General features: G+C 31.5%; 1 long non-coding RNA gene across 1 annotated transcript; it reads right to left on the reverse strand.

Moving 5' to 3' along the window:
- Window positions 1–10,458: 10,458 nt before the first annotated feature.
- LOC131639076 (uncharacterized) lies at window positions 10,459–12,527 on the reverse strand. Its single transcript, XR_009294861.1, has 3 exons — window positions 12,399–12,527; window positions 12,202–12,307; window positions 10,459–12,095 (listed from the first exon to the last, which is right to left on the reverse strand). It is a non-coding gene; the product is annotated as an uncharacterized LOC131639076 (long non-coding RNA).
- Between the last annotated feature and the right edge of the window lie 323 nt (window positions 12,528–12,850).

Consider the following 12,850-nt stretch of genomic DNA (forward strand, 5'->3'; position numbering starts at 1 on the left):
ATTTGATGTGCAAAGTTGTTGGTGGAAATCGCATTTGTATAGTGAAAGATTAAAATAATGCAGTTTTGTTGAGGCTGGCTAGTCATAGTATGAACTTATTTTATTATTTTTTTTTTTTGAGATACCTTATTCGTGTATTTTGATTTTGTTAGTACCATGATTTTAGGATTGACATAATTTTGTTAAAATATGGTTTATTACGAATGTTATGGAAAATGTTCTAACATGTTGCGCATGAAAGATTTCCTTATAGATGTTGTGACCTGTTGTACCAGAATATTAGCACAAACTGTTTTAAATTTTGACAAATTTGATTTGATTATTTGATATTTCTTTTTGGACATATCTCAATTTATTTCGCAGGTCAAAAAAATTTAATCTGGAACAAATTTTGTATCTCCAATTTTATACAAGTTGTCAAAATTAGAGGTTCTGCCAATGTGACTCGAATCACACTATTCACCTAATTCAAATCAAACCTCTAGGGAGCTAAAGAATTCATTACAAGTTTTCATGACTTTAGTCACAGACTTCATTACTCGAATCACAGACTATGTGACTCGAATTACAAGATTTTTTGACTTAAAATATTTTCATTTCTCTACTAGAACACTGACTCGAATCACACTATTCATATTAATTGAATTAAACCTCCAAGGAGTTGAAGAAATCATTTTATGTTTTCATGACTCAACTCACAGACTTCTTGACTCGAATCACAAAATGTGCAACTCGAATTACAAGATTGTTGGACTCGAATCACACTGAACTAGAAGATTTCCATTTTTCTTCTAGAACACTGACTTAAATCACAAATATTAATGACTGGAATCATGTAGCTCGAATCACACACGGGTTTTCATATGTTCTTGCTTCTTTATTAAAATCACTTGATTCTCTGACCCAAATCGTACCTTTTGCTTATGACTCAATTCATACACCATTTTTCACTCATTTTTGTGCAAGATCTTCATCACATATAAATACCGTTTTATCTCAAAACCTTCATAATGTTAGAAAATATACACTTCCAATATTGATCTGAAAACTCACAACTTCCTTGTTCTCTCATTTTCAAAAAGAGTTTGGAATCTTTCTTGAGTGCTTGCAAATGATTTATTTCATCTTCTACCTCATTCTAATTCTATTTTCGCATGAATCTAAATCTAATATCTAGATTGTGAATGCAAGGAGATTCTTTTATTGAATTTAATATTTCTTTGAAGATTTGTTTAAGATTTTAGAGATTCACACGATGTGTGGTGTTGTGGCTAGTTTTGACAATTCAAGTGGAAAATAATAAGGGTCTCATCACCATATTCACTTTGACAATGTTGTGTCGAAGTCTACACATAAGTTAAGAATTCTTCTGAATCTTCGTACAAACCATCACTCAAGATATCAGTAGAATTGGAGAAAGATCGATGTAAAACAAAAACTTTTGAGCAGAATTATTGAGGATTGAAGATTCATTTTGATGGATGAGAGGTTTTTGCGTTGTTGTTGTGTTTAGTTTGATCTTGATTAAAAACGTCGTATTTGTTAATTACGGCGGTTCAAATCGCCAAAATTTTCTCAAAATAACCGCCACAATTTAAGCGTTTTTTTGTAGTACTATCCCTATGTAATCTTTTATTTATTTATTTCATTCTTATTTCTATTATTTAAATCATTATTTTTTGTACTAACTGGGTAGTGATTCACTCCAATTAAGCAATACTTTATTATAATTAAGTTTTGCAGTAGTCTATAAATTCGAGGATAAAAAAAGTCATATGTGAATAACTGATATTTTAAAACAAAATTATGATACTCTAAAGTCCAATTGGCTAAGATTTATAGAAAAAAAACTCACAAATAACTGGGCCTAATTGGAGCTTAACAGTTCAACATTGATGGCTCAAAAACCCAATATTAAAAAAAAGAATTATTTAAATTACAAAAAATAATGATTAAGATAATAGAAAGAAAATTTCTTTCCCTACCTCCCTCTTTTCTAGATCACCTCCGGTGAAAAACCCAAAATACCCTCACTTCGGAAATGCATTTTAGAAACGCTTTTTTTTTTTCAAAATTTGTCTTATTTCAGAAATGAACTTCCGAAAACACGAAAAAAAGGTGTTTTCGGAGATGCATTTCCGAAAACACCCCTTTTTTGGGTTTTCGGAGATGCATTTCCGAAAACACCTTTTTTTTTTGGGAGGGGGTTTCTTCGGAGATGCATATCCGAAATATTCCAAGACCAAATTGGTTTTGGAATGTTTCGGATATACACTTCCGAAAGAATTCAATAATTATTAAAAAATTAAAATCAAGGTGAATCAATACAATTAAAAGGTATAAAATCAAGGTGAATCAATAAAATGAAGGTTAATCAATAAAATCAAGGTGAATCAAAATTTCCTAAATAATTTTAAAGTTAAAAATAATTTTTAACTTATATAAATATATAATATATAAATATATAATAATTAATATATAAATATATAAATATATAATAATTATTATAAATTAAAACACTTATTTTTTTAATTTTTATAATTATTATATAAATATATAAATATATTTATAATTAATATATAATAATTATTATATAAATATATAAATATATAATAATTTTTATAAATATATAATAATTATTATAATTATTATATAAATATATAAATTAAAACACTCATTTTTTTATAAATATATAACAATTATTATAAATATATAAATAAAAAATTATAACCTATTTTGTAAGTGAAATTATTTTAATTTTTTTAATTAAAATTATTTTAAATTTTAAAATATGAATCAGGATAGAAATATATAATAGCTATTATTCATAACTCATAAATTATATCAAAATATATAATTATTATTATTCATTACTCATAAATTATATCAAATTTATGATATGTGAATTAATTAATATCCTAAAATTAATTTTTGGGATTTTTTAAGATTTTTTTTGTTGTGTCGGAGATGCATCTCTGAATTAGTCAAAATCCCAATTTTTAAGATTTTTTCGGAAATGCACTTCCGAAGTCTGGAAAAATTTAGAAAAAAAAATATTTCGGAAATGCATTTCCGAAGCAGGGTAAAATGGGGTTTTCGTTGGGGGTGACCCCCATAGGGAGGTGGGTAAAGAAAAAATCAATAGAAATAGAAATTAATAAAATAAATAAAAGATTAAAGAAGGATGGGTTTGATGTAGTATGTCTGAGTGACCAGAGGTTGTTGAAAGTAGAAGAGTAACGCTTAATATACTAAGGCAACTCACACACACACTTAAAATCTCTTTTTGAAATCTCTTTTTTTTAACTATCGAAACTCTCAAAAAATGCTTTCAAGCCTGAGCCAATTGACTAGGAAACTGTAAGCTTCTTTTGAATTTTTTTTTTTGAAAATCCAATCGTTTGGGACCTTAAGTCAGTCATTGGAAAGGGCTGAAACTATTATAGTTGATCAGTGACATTGTCTTAATCATTGGAAACAACTCTCTATTCAAACTTTCCAAAGTAAGAAAATATAATTGATTATTTAGGTCATGAAATCAATTCGAATGAGGACCCAACTAGTTTTTCCATTAAAACTCACCATGAATCGTTTCCTTTTTAGCTTTCTCTCATTCTATATAAAGGAAATGTCTCTCCTCTTCATTGCACACATAAATTCCAAAGTTATTTATTTCTTTGAAATTTATATTTCTTTTCTCACTCTTTCTCTCTAAAATGATTTTTCATTTTAACTAAGTTGCCTTAGTTCTTTTGAGTGAAAAACTACTTGCAAGGAAAAAATTGTATTGGTGTAGCATTGTTGTTATTATTCTCAAGAATATGATAGTCTTATATACTTAAATTGTATCTAGCAATCTAAAGTTATGATTTGTGAATCTAAGGATTTAGAAACCATGGACACATTATTTTCGGTAAATTACGTGAAAATAAGTTGGAACTATAGAGACTTGCCGATGATGAAGATGGTGCAAGAAGAATAGGAAAAATATATCACTAAAAGCTACTAAGATCAAATATGTGGAATTAGAAGATGAAGAATGTCAAAGCAAGATTAGTAAATTTATGAAACTCATGTTTCAAAAATTCAAAGAGATCCTAAGGCACGAAGAACAAATCTCAAGTATCCAGTTGCAACGTGAAAAAAGATCCTCTTTCATTCTCACATTCCACCAATGCAGAAAGGAAGGGCATATAACACCAAATTACCCTCAAAATTAAAGAAGATCCAAGAAACTGCAAAAAGAAATTAAGAGAACCTACATATCTTGGGATGACAATGATTACTCTGACAAGGAAGAAGTCAACATATGTCTCATGAAAAATCATAAAAAAATGAGGTAACCTGATATTTTTTCTTATCAAGACTAGTTTCTCATAAGTAAAAAGCTGACTAAAGAAACAAGTAAATTAGAGCAAATTGTATCTATCTCTAAGGTCACTATTTCTTATCTCGAATTTAAAAATAAAAACTTATTGGAAGAAATAGAAATACTTAAAGAGAGACAAGATGATCTAGGTCAAAATTTCTCATTTTCTTACGAAGTTTTAATTGAATCTATCATGTATGATCAATGTGACATTTTAAAAAATAAAATTGTTGATATTCAAAACATACTTGATAAATACATTAAAGGAAGAGACAAACTGAATCTTTTGTTAGGAAATCAAAAGGCATTTTACAGTAAGGGTGGTCTTAGTTATGAACTTAAGAACAATCGTAAAATCTTTAGTAATATTTGCAATTCCCAACTAACATCTAAATGCAAAATCCTAAAATACCATTGTTGTATTAAAGATGACCATATTATTATGTTTTATTTTATTAAAAAAAGTCATGAGAGAAAAGAAAGACATTCTCCTTCATACTTTTACAAAGAGAATTTTGAATGTAAAAAGATAAATATGTCTGCTCATAACATATATTCCATTAAAATAAAAGGACCCAAAAAGATTTTGGTATCAAAGGTAGAAAAGTAAAATTGTGATGTAGATGATGATACCGACAATTGCTTTTAAAGTCACACAACTGAAGAAATAAATATGTTATAATATTCCACTCCTACGAGGGAAGAAATATCTTTGCATAATAACAAAAATACAAAATCAATGTGTCTTTGATTTTTGGTAAGATCCATATTCTTACCCTTTTGTTGTTCTAATCGATTAAAGCATTTTTGCACAAGTTACCTAGTATTAAGTTATCTAACAAAAATAATAGAGTATGTTTAATTCCTCTATATGCATGGTCATTAAAAACCTTAATATAAAATATTTTTAAAACTTCTTTTCAAAAAGAAAATGACTATAAAAGAGCTCATACAATTACCTTGGGTGAACTAATCCCTGGTAAGTAGAAGTAGAGCTTCTTAATTATGCATGTATCTCTAAAAGAACGCCCTTGGAATATGATAGTTAAGGGAAATAAAAAATATCAAAGAAAAGAGAAGTATGAAGTCCCAATAATGAGATTCAAGTTAAAGAAGTCAACTTAGAGAATAAATGCATATCTTAAGAATTGAGTACCATTAAGGACCATCCCATTCAGAATGTAAATGGATATTTTTCTAAGAGAATTACATATCAATATATACTCCCTTAGCAAGGCTGTTTCTAATATGATGTAGATTAAAATCGAAAGATATGAGAACTTCATGTACTATATTAGGTGTACGCAAAGAAATAGTTACCTGACGGTGTTTTCCTATCATGATGATCTTAATGTCGATGGTATCTTTCAACTTATGTGATCAAGTTGTTGACATTAATGGTATTATTCAACGGTTACGATGATGGAACTTATTAGAAGATTAAGATGATAAATTTGTAATAGATTTATCAGTCCCATAGTTAGACCAACTCTCGTAAATGATTCGTAGAGAAGGAAAATCGATGGTGGTTTGTCATCCCCTCTAAAGAGGGAGATTTTCAAGTTACCTTGAGATTTTGAGGTAATTAATAGATATTGAAAAATAAAAAAACTCTGATTGATTCCCTAGTAAGTGATTTTTTGCTTAGCTGATAAATTTATTTCTAATGACAATATCAGTCTAAGGGGTACCAAATACAATACACCTAAAGCCCAATATCAGTCTAAGTCCCAAGGAGGATGATCCAACGATTTCCAACGAAAAGAGGATATCCAACTATTTCCTAAGGGGAAATGACTATCTCTTTGAAGGAAATTTGAGAAAAAAGAAGTTGGCTCTAGAGTTTCCTCTCAGTTTAGAAAGCTTTAAATAGTTAAGTTTAGAACGAGAAAGAATCAAGGGAGGAAGTTCTCAAAAGCTTACCTCCATTTGATCTCAAAGATGAATTCTACCTTCTGTGGCGAGGAGTATGATCTTAGTTTCTATTTCTTTGTTGTGCTTAATTTACTATGGGTTGTTCTTGTCCATCTGTTTATAAGGTAACTTGTTATTTCTACTTAAGAAACCATGTGATATATGTGTTATGATTTTGTTTCCTGCCTATTTGATTAAGCCAAATGGGGAGTACAGTATACTCTCTACTCATGTAAAGGGGAGTTTAACCTCTCCAATTATATATTCATGTGGTTAATTTTATCACCTCCCTAAGATATGCTTTGTCATTATTAAAAATAAAGAGAATATGGATCTTTGTACTTGCAGGTATGAAGTTAATGATCCCGATGTTGACAAGCTTCTTAATGTTTTGATGACAATAAAACTGATGAATATCAAATTTAGTGGTAATAACATTTCGACTCTCTGATGATGGAGATCAAACTTGAAGACATCTCAAGCCTTATCAAGTAGGAGACTCAAGACTCTATTGAAGTGCTTATATGATCTAAATACCTAGCAAAAGATATTGAAAGTCTTAGAGTTATGAAAGAAAGGAAGTGTGAAAGCTTCTATGGTCATGTCCATCTTAGTGACTAGAGTTTTGTGAAAATAGGAGAGTAACTCCTAAGATATTAAGGCAACTCACACACACACACACACACACACACTCACAGAATTAAAATCTCTTTTATACCTCAATTTTTTAACTATCAAAACTCCTAAAAATACTTTCAAGCACGAGTCAGTTAATTAGTAAACTGTCAACTTCTTTTGAAGCATTTTTTGAACTACCCAATTGATTGGGACCTTAAGTGAATCGATTGGAAGAGGAAAATTTGATTATATAATCGGTTATGACAATGTCTTAATGTTTGAAAACAATTATCTATCCAAACTTTTCAAAATGGAAAAATATAATAGATTATTTAGGTCACAAATCTATTCGAATGAGGACCCAATCGATTTGGCCATTAAAATTGTCAATGAATCGTTTTCTTTTTAGCTTTATCTTCTCCTTTATAAAGGAGGCGTCTCTCCTCCTCATTTCTCACTAAAATTCCAAAATTCTCTATTTCTTTGGAATTCTCTCTTTTCTCTCTCTCTCTCTCTAAACTTTTTTCTCTTCACCTTGGTTCTAGAACTTAGTTGGAAAAATTTATGTTTGATTATTAAGATTAGCCTGAAAAATCTCTAATCGATTTTTCAGCTCAGCCTGTATAAAAGCGTTCTTTTTGGCTAGGATAAGCCACTGTAAAATCTCTAGATCTGCTTGTATTGAAGGTTTGTGGGCATAACTTGTAAAAGCTCAAGTATATAGTTAAAATCTCAAGAAGATCTCTTGGGGACAGAAGTAGGATAACGTTCGGCTGAACCTTGATAAATCGTCGGTCTCATCTCTCTAAACTCTTATATATCAATTTCTGCAATTTACTTTACCGTTTTTATTTTTTGATGTTCATTTTTACTCTGATCTTAAAGAATACTAACACAATTCACTTTATGAAATGAGTACCTCTTATACATCTATTAATCCAATTTCCTTTGGTTATAAATAAAAAACTAACAGATGCTTCTAGTTTTTGGGAGTTAGAATTTGTTTCATATCTACCCTATTTATGTAAATTTTAACTTACTCCTCTCACACCATTACCTCCAACATTTTATCAACGAAGTTGGATATCATTTTATCCACGGTGACCTCAAAAAATGCAACCCCACCTTAACAAATCCACATTTTTCATGTATTGCATGAAGTTGGGTACTAGAAATATTATATCCTCGATGCTATTTGTGCTAGAGATTTAATTATTTTTTATTTGGTGACTAGAAATACCTGAACACTACTAGTAAGTTGTGTTAATATGTTTAAATATCATACTACTCAAAAAAAGTTATTTAATATTGGATAGAGCCAGACAACACGTTTTGGAGCGGAACCGCAATTATTTCTCCGCCCTTAAGAAACGCTTGACTTCTCTGTTGGTGAAAGACGATTTGTTTTGGAAGCAAAGAGCCAAAGCCCATTGGTATAAGGACGGTGATCTAAATACAAGGTTTTTTCATGTTACTGCTACTGTTAGGAAATCCACCAATACTATAAAATCTCTTACCACTGAGAATGGCGAAGTTATTCAATCTACTGAAGGGATGTGTTATTTGGCTAATGAGTACTTCACTGACTTATTCCAAAAGAAACCAAGCTCTCGGGACCGCGTTCTACAAGCTACGGACAGTGTAATTTCGGAAGAAGATAATAACATGCTTACTGCTGGATTCTCTTTGCTTGAATTTAAAGATGCTATTTTCTCGATGCAAGCCGATAAGAGTCCAGGTCCCGACGGTTTTAATCCCGATTTTTATCATAACTTCTGGGACACGTGTAGTAATCATATCTTTACAGCAGCTTGTGAATGGCTTGAAACATGTACTTTTCCACAAAACCTTAATAAAACCAACATCACTCTCATTCCGAAAGGGAATATCCAAACCACTATGAAAGATTGGCGTCCGATTGCCTTGTGTAATGTTCTTTACAAAGTTATTTCAAAAGTTCTCGCTAATCGTCTCAAGAAGATCTTAAGTAAATGCATATCAGAGAATCAGTCAGCTTTTGTTCCCGAGAGATCTATCCTGGACAATGTTATGGCTGCTATAGAAGTGATTCATCATATGAAGACCAAAACAAGAGGCAAAGTTGGGGAGATAGCTCTTAAGCTTGATATAAGTAAAGCTTATGATAGAATTGATTGGGACTATTTGAAAGACATTCTTATCACTATGGGTTTTTTCCAAAAATGGGTTGGTTGGATTATGCTATGTGTTGGATTGGTGGAGTATTCAGTAAGCATGAATGGTAACATGGTCGAACCGATAGTTCCTGGGCGTGGGCTGAGACAGGGAGACCCTTTATCCCCGTATTTATTTATTCTTTCTGCGGAAGGTCTTACTGCTCTTATTAGGAAAGCAGAAAATAGAGGTGATATCAATGGTGTTAAAATTTGTAGAAATGCTTCCATAATATCTCATCTATTGTTCGCCGATGATTGTTTTCTCTTCTTCAGAGCTAATATGGAAGAAACTAATGTTATGAAGGATATTCTAGCCACTTATGAGGAAGCATCCGGGCAAGCTATTAATTTCCAAAAATCTGAATTTTATTGCAGTAGAAATGTTAATCCTGATACTCGTCTAGAGTTGGCTACGTGTTTAGGGGTTCAACAGGTTCTGGGCACCGGAAATTATCTTGGTATTCCTTCTATGATTGGTAGAAGTAAGAAAACAGCGCTTAATTTTACTAAAGACAGAATTTGGAGGAAAATCAATTCTTGGAGCAGCAGAAGCTTGTCGCAAGCAGGAAGGGAAACTATGATTAAATCTGTTTTGCAATCCATTCCGACTTATATCATGAGTATTTTCCTTCTTCCTTCTTCCTTGATTGATGAGATTGAGAAGATGTTGAACTCGTTCTTGTGGGGCCATAAAAGAGATAGATCCAAAGGTATTCATTGGCTATCCTGGGATCGGTTATCTATGCCTAAAGGTGAAGGAGGTATGGGGTTCAAGAATCTAAATGCTTTCAATCTGGCCATGTTAAGTAAGCAAGCATGGAGGCTTACGACTAATACAGATTCTCTCGTATCCCGTCTATACAAAGCCAGGTATTTTCCGAATCGCGATTATCTAAGCTCTAATATTGGTCATAATCCTAGCTATGTATGGCGTAGTATCTGGAACTCAAAATTTGTGATTAAGGGAGGATTGAAATGGAGCATAGGGTCAGGAGAGAATATTTCGGTTTGGGATGAGTATTGGCTGGCTGATGGTACTTCTCTGACTAATCTTTGGCCTAATGATTTGGTGGTGAGTAATCTTAAAGTCTCGGACTTGATGACTCCTGATGGTAAAGAGTGGAATCATAATTTGATTTATGCGCTTGTAGGAGCAGAAACAGCTCAAAAGATTCAAAATACTCCTCTTTTTGCAGCGGTTCATAATGATAAATTGTTTTGGAAGCATGAATCTAATGGCAAGTTCTCAGTTCAAAGCGCTTATAGATATTGTATCAATGAGGCTATTGATACCTCCCATCTTAGAATTAATGGGTGCTGGAATTTGCTATGGAACATTAAGGCCCCTCCCAGAGTTAAGAATTTCATGTGGCGTTTGTGTAGAGACTGTGTGCCTACTAGAAGGAGATTATTCCCAAATTGTTTAGCGTGTGGAGTAGGCGAAGAGAACAATTATCACCTTTTTCTCCAGTGTACTAAAAGCATCGAGTGTTGGAAAAAAGTGGGATTGTGGTCTATGTTACAGCAACTCAGTGGTAATGGCGAGTCATTTGTGTCTGTTATTTTCTTCGTTTTGCAGGTATCTAATCAAGACCAAAAAGCGCTTTTCTCAGTATCCTTATGGAGTATCTGGAAAGGGAGAAATAATCATTTCTGGAACCAGGTGGAAGACTCTCCGATGCATATATGTCAGCGGACTTATCTGTTATTGACCGATTGGAGAGAGGCCCAGCAACAGCGTCCCAATAATGGGATTATAAATTCCCCGTCAGGTGTTATCAGATGGGAAAAACCTCAGAGGGGCAGGTTCAAATGCAATATTGATGCGGCTTTTTCACAAATTAAGGTGGGTTTGGGTGCTTGCATTAGAGATGACACGGGTAAATTCGTTATAGCCCGGACAGAATGGTTTACGCCTTGTACCGATGTTGTTATTGGAGAAGCCCTAGGTCTTTTGATAGCTTTAAATTGGGTCCATGGTTTGGGGTACGATAATATGGATTTTGAATTAGATGCCAAGCGAGTGGTGGATAGCGTGACCATTCCGAAACCAGATGACTCGGATCTTGGAGCTATTATTGGAGAATGTAATCGGTTGATGGCTCTTTTCTTTAGGAACTCTCATGTTAAGTTCGTCCGAAGACAAGCTAATGAGGTTGCTCATGCTCTTGCACGGGTGGCTCCATCTCTTGCTAGTTTTCATAATTTCTTTGATAGTCCAGCATGTATTCAGAATATTATTATTAATGAAATGAATTAATCGTTTTCCGTCAAAAAAAAAAGTCCCCACTATTATAAATGGCCAACCTATAAGCAATCAAACGTCATATATTCAATAACACTCCTCATAAGACGCTACTAAAAACATTTTTTTAAAACATGATTTAATATTTAAAAATAAAAAAGCAAACCTATCTGTGAGCATTTTATTAAACTCTATTAAAGGCCCTCTTTTTTTTAGTCCCACTTACAAAATTATTATGAGAGGTTTTGTAACTTAATACAACAACAAGAACATTACCATCATTCTTTTCAAAATGCAAATATCAAAAGAAATACATTCAATATCAAATACTAAATAACAATTTTATTGCATATAAGAAACAACCAATCAATTTATATTAACCCAAAAATTCATTACAAATCTTATAAACAATACAACTTACTCCTGTTTTATTTTCGTTGTTAGCATCCCGTAAAAGTGTATATTAGAACAACGGCATATTAGGGATGAACCTATAAAATACTCCCAAAAATGCTCTATTTTAAGTTTTTGTGTGAAAAATTTAATACTGCTTTTTAAGAAAGCACTATTAAGTTAGTGTTTTTATGGAGTCACCATAGATCAAATGATATTAAGCTTCATTGAACATTTGAAGATAATATGTGTATAGATATGGTGTGAAACGAGTATGAAAATAATCAACAGATTCACAAACTAAACCAATAAGTTGGTTCGGTGTACCATAGACATGTCCATAGCTATCCTGCTTTAGGTCCTGTCAAAGAAAGTGAAATAGTATAAAATTATAAATGGAAGTGAGAAATACATAATAACATTATGTTTACAAATATCTTTAAATTATTTTTCAACATATCTTTTACCTGTATATGCAGTGACATTGATATTTGATGCATCTTCGAATACCACTAGGATCATCACAATAATAATCATAACAATCGCGGTTGTACTCACACACTTTAGATGAAACTGTCATGTAAAAAAACTTGGTGTTGAAACAGATGAAAGGTAGTTTGTAAGGTAAAAGAAACATCATTGAAAATAAGAGGAAAAAGCTTACCAGAAACCGTTACAAAAAGAAATAGATAAAAGAGGATCCTAACAAAAACAAAATTGAGAATTTCATCCATATCTTTTCTCATTTTTACCCAACAATGAAAATATTATTTGACACTTTATAATGTAGAAAATACTATTTCTATTTGATTCATTTAAAATTTTCTTAGCACTTAAAGTATTGGAAGAAATCCTTGTGAAAAATAGAATAATTATTAACAAGTGTCTCTAAAGAAATTTGATGAATGGTGTGTCTCTTAGCTTATTGAAATGAACAAATGACCTTTTCAAAGATCTGCTAAAAATCACTTACCATCATTGAAGTGCCTTCTTTATTATTAATTAAATTACAGTTTTTGTTTGTTTTGCTATTTTATCTCGTTCTCAAAATTTTGTCATAATATTGATGTTGTTTTAAAATTTGCTCATAAATCGGTAAAATAGTTTTTTTCTTTA

Source organism: Vicia villosa, unplaced genomic scaffold (assembly GCF_029867415.1).
Source record: "Vicia villosa cultivar HV-30 ecotype Madison, WI unplaced genomic scaffold, Vvil1.0 ctg.002525F_1_1, whole genome shotgun sequence".
Taxonomy (NCBI): Eukaryota; Viridiplantae; Streptophyta; class Magnoliopsida; order Fabales; family Fabaceae; genus Vicia; species Vicia villosa.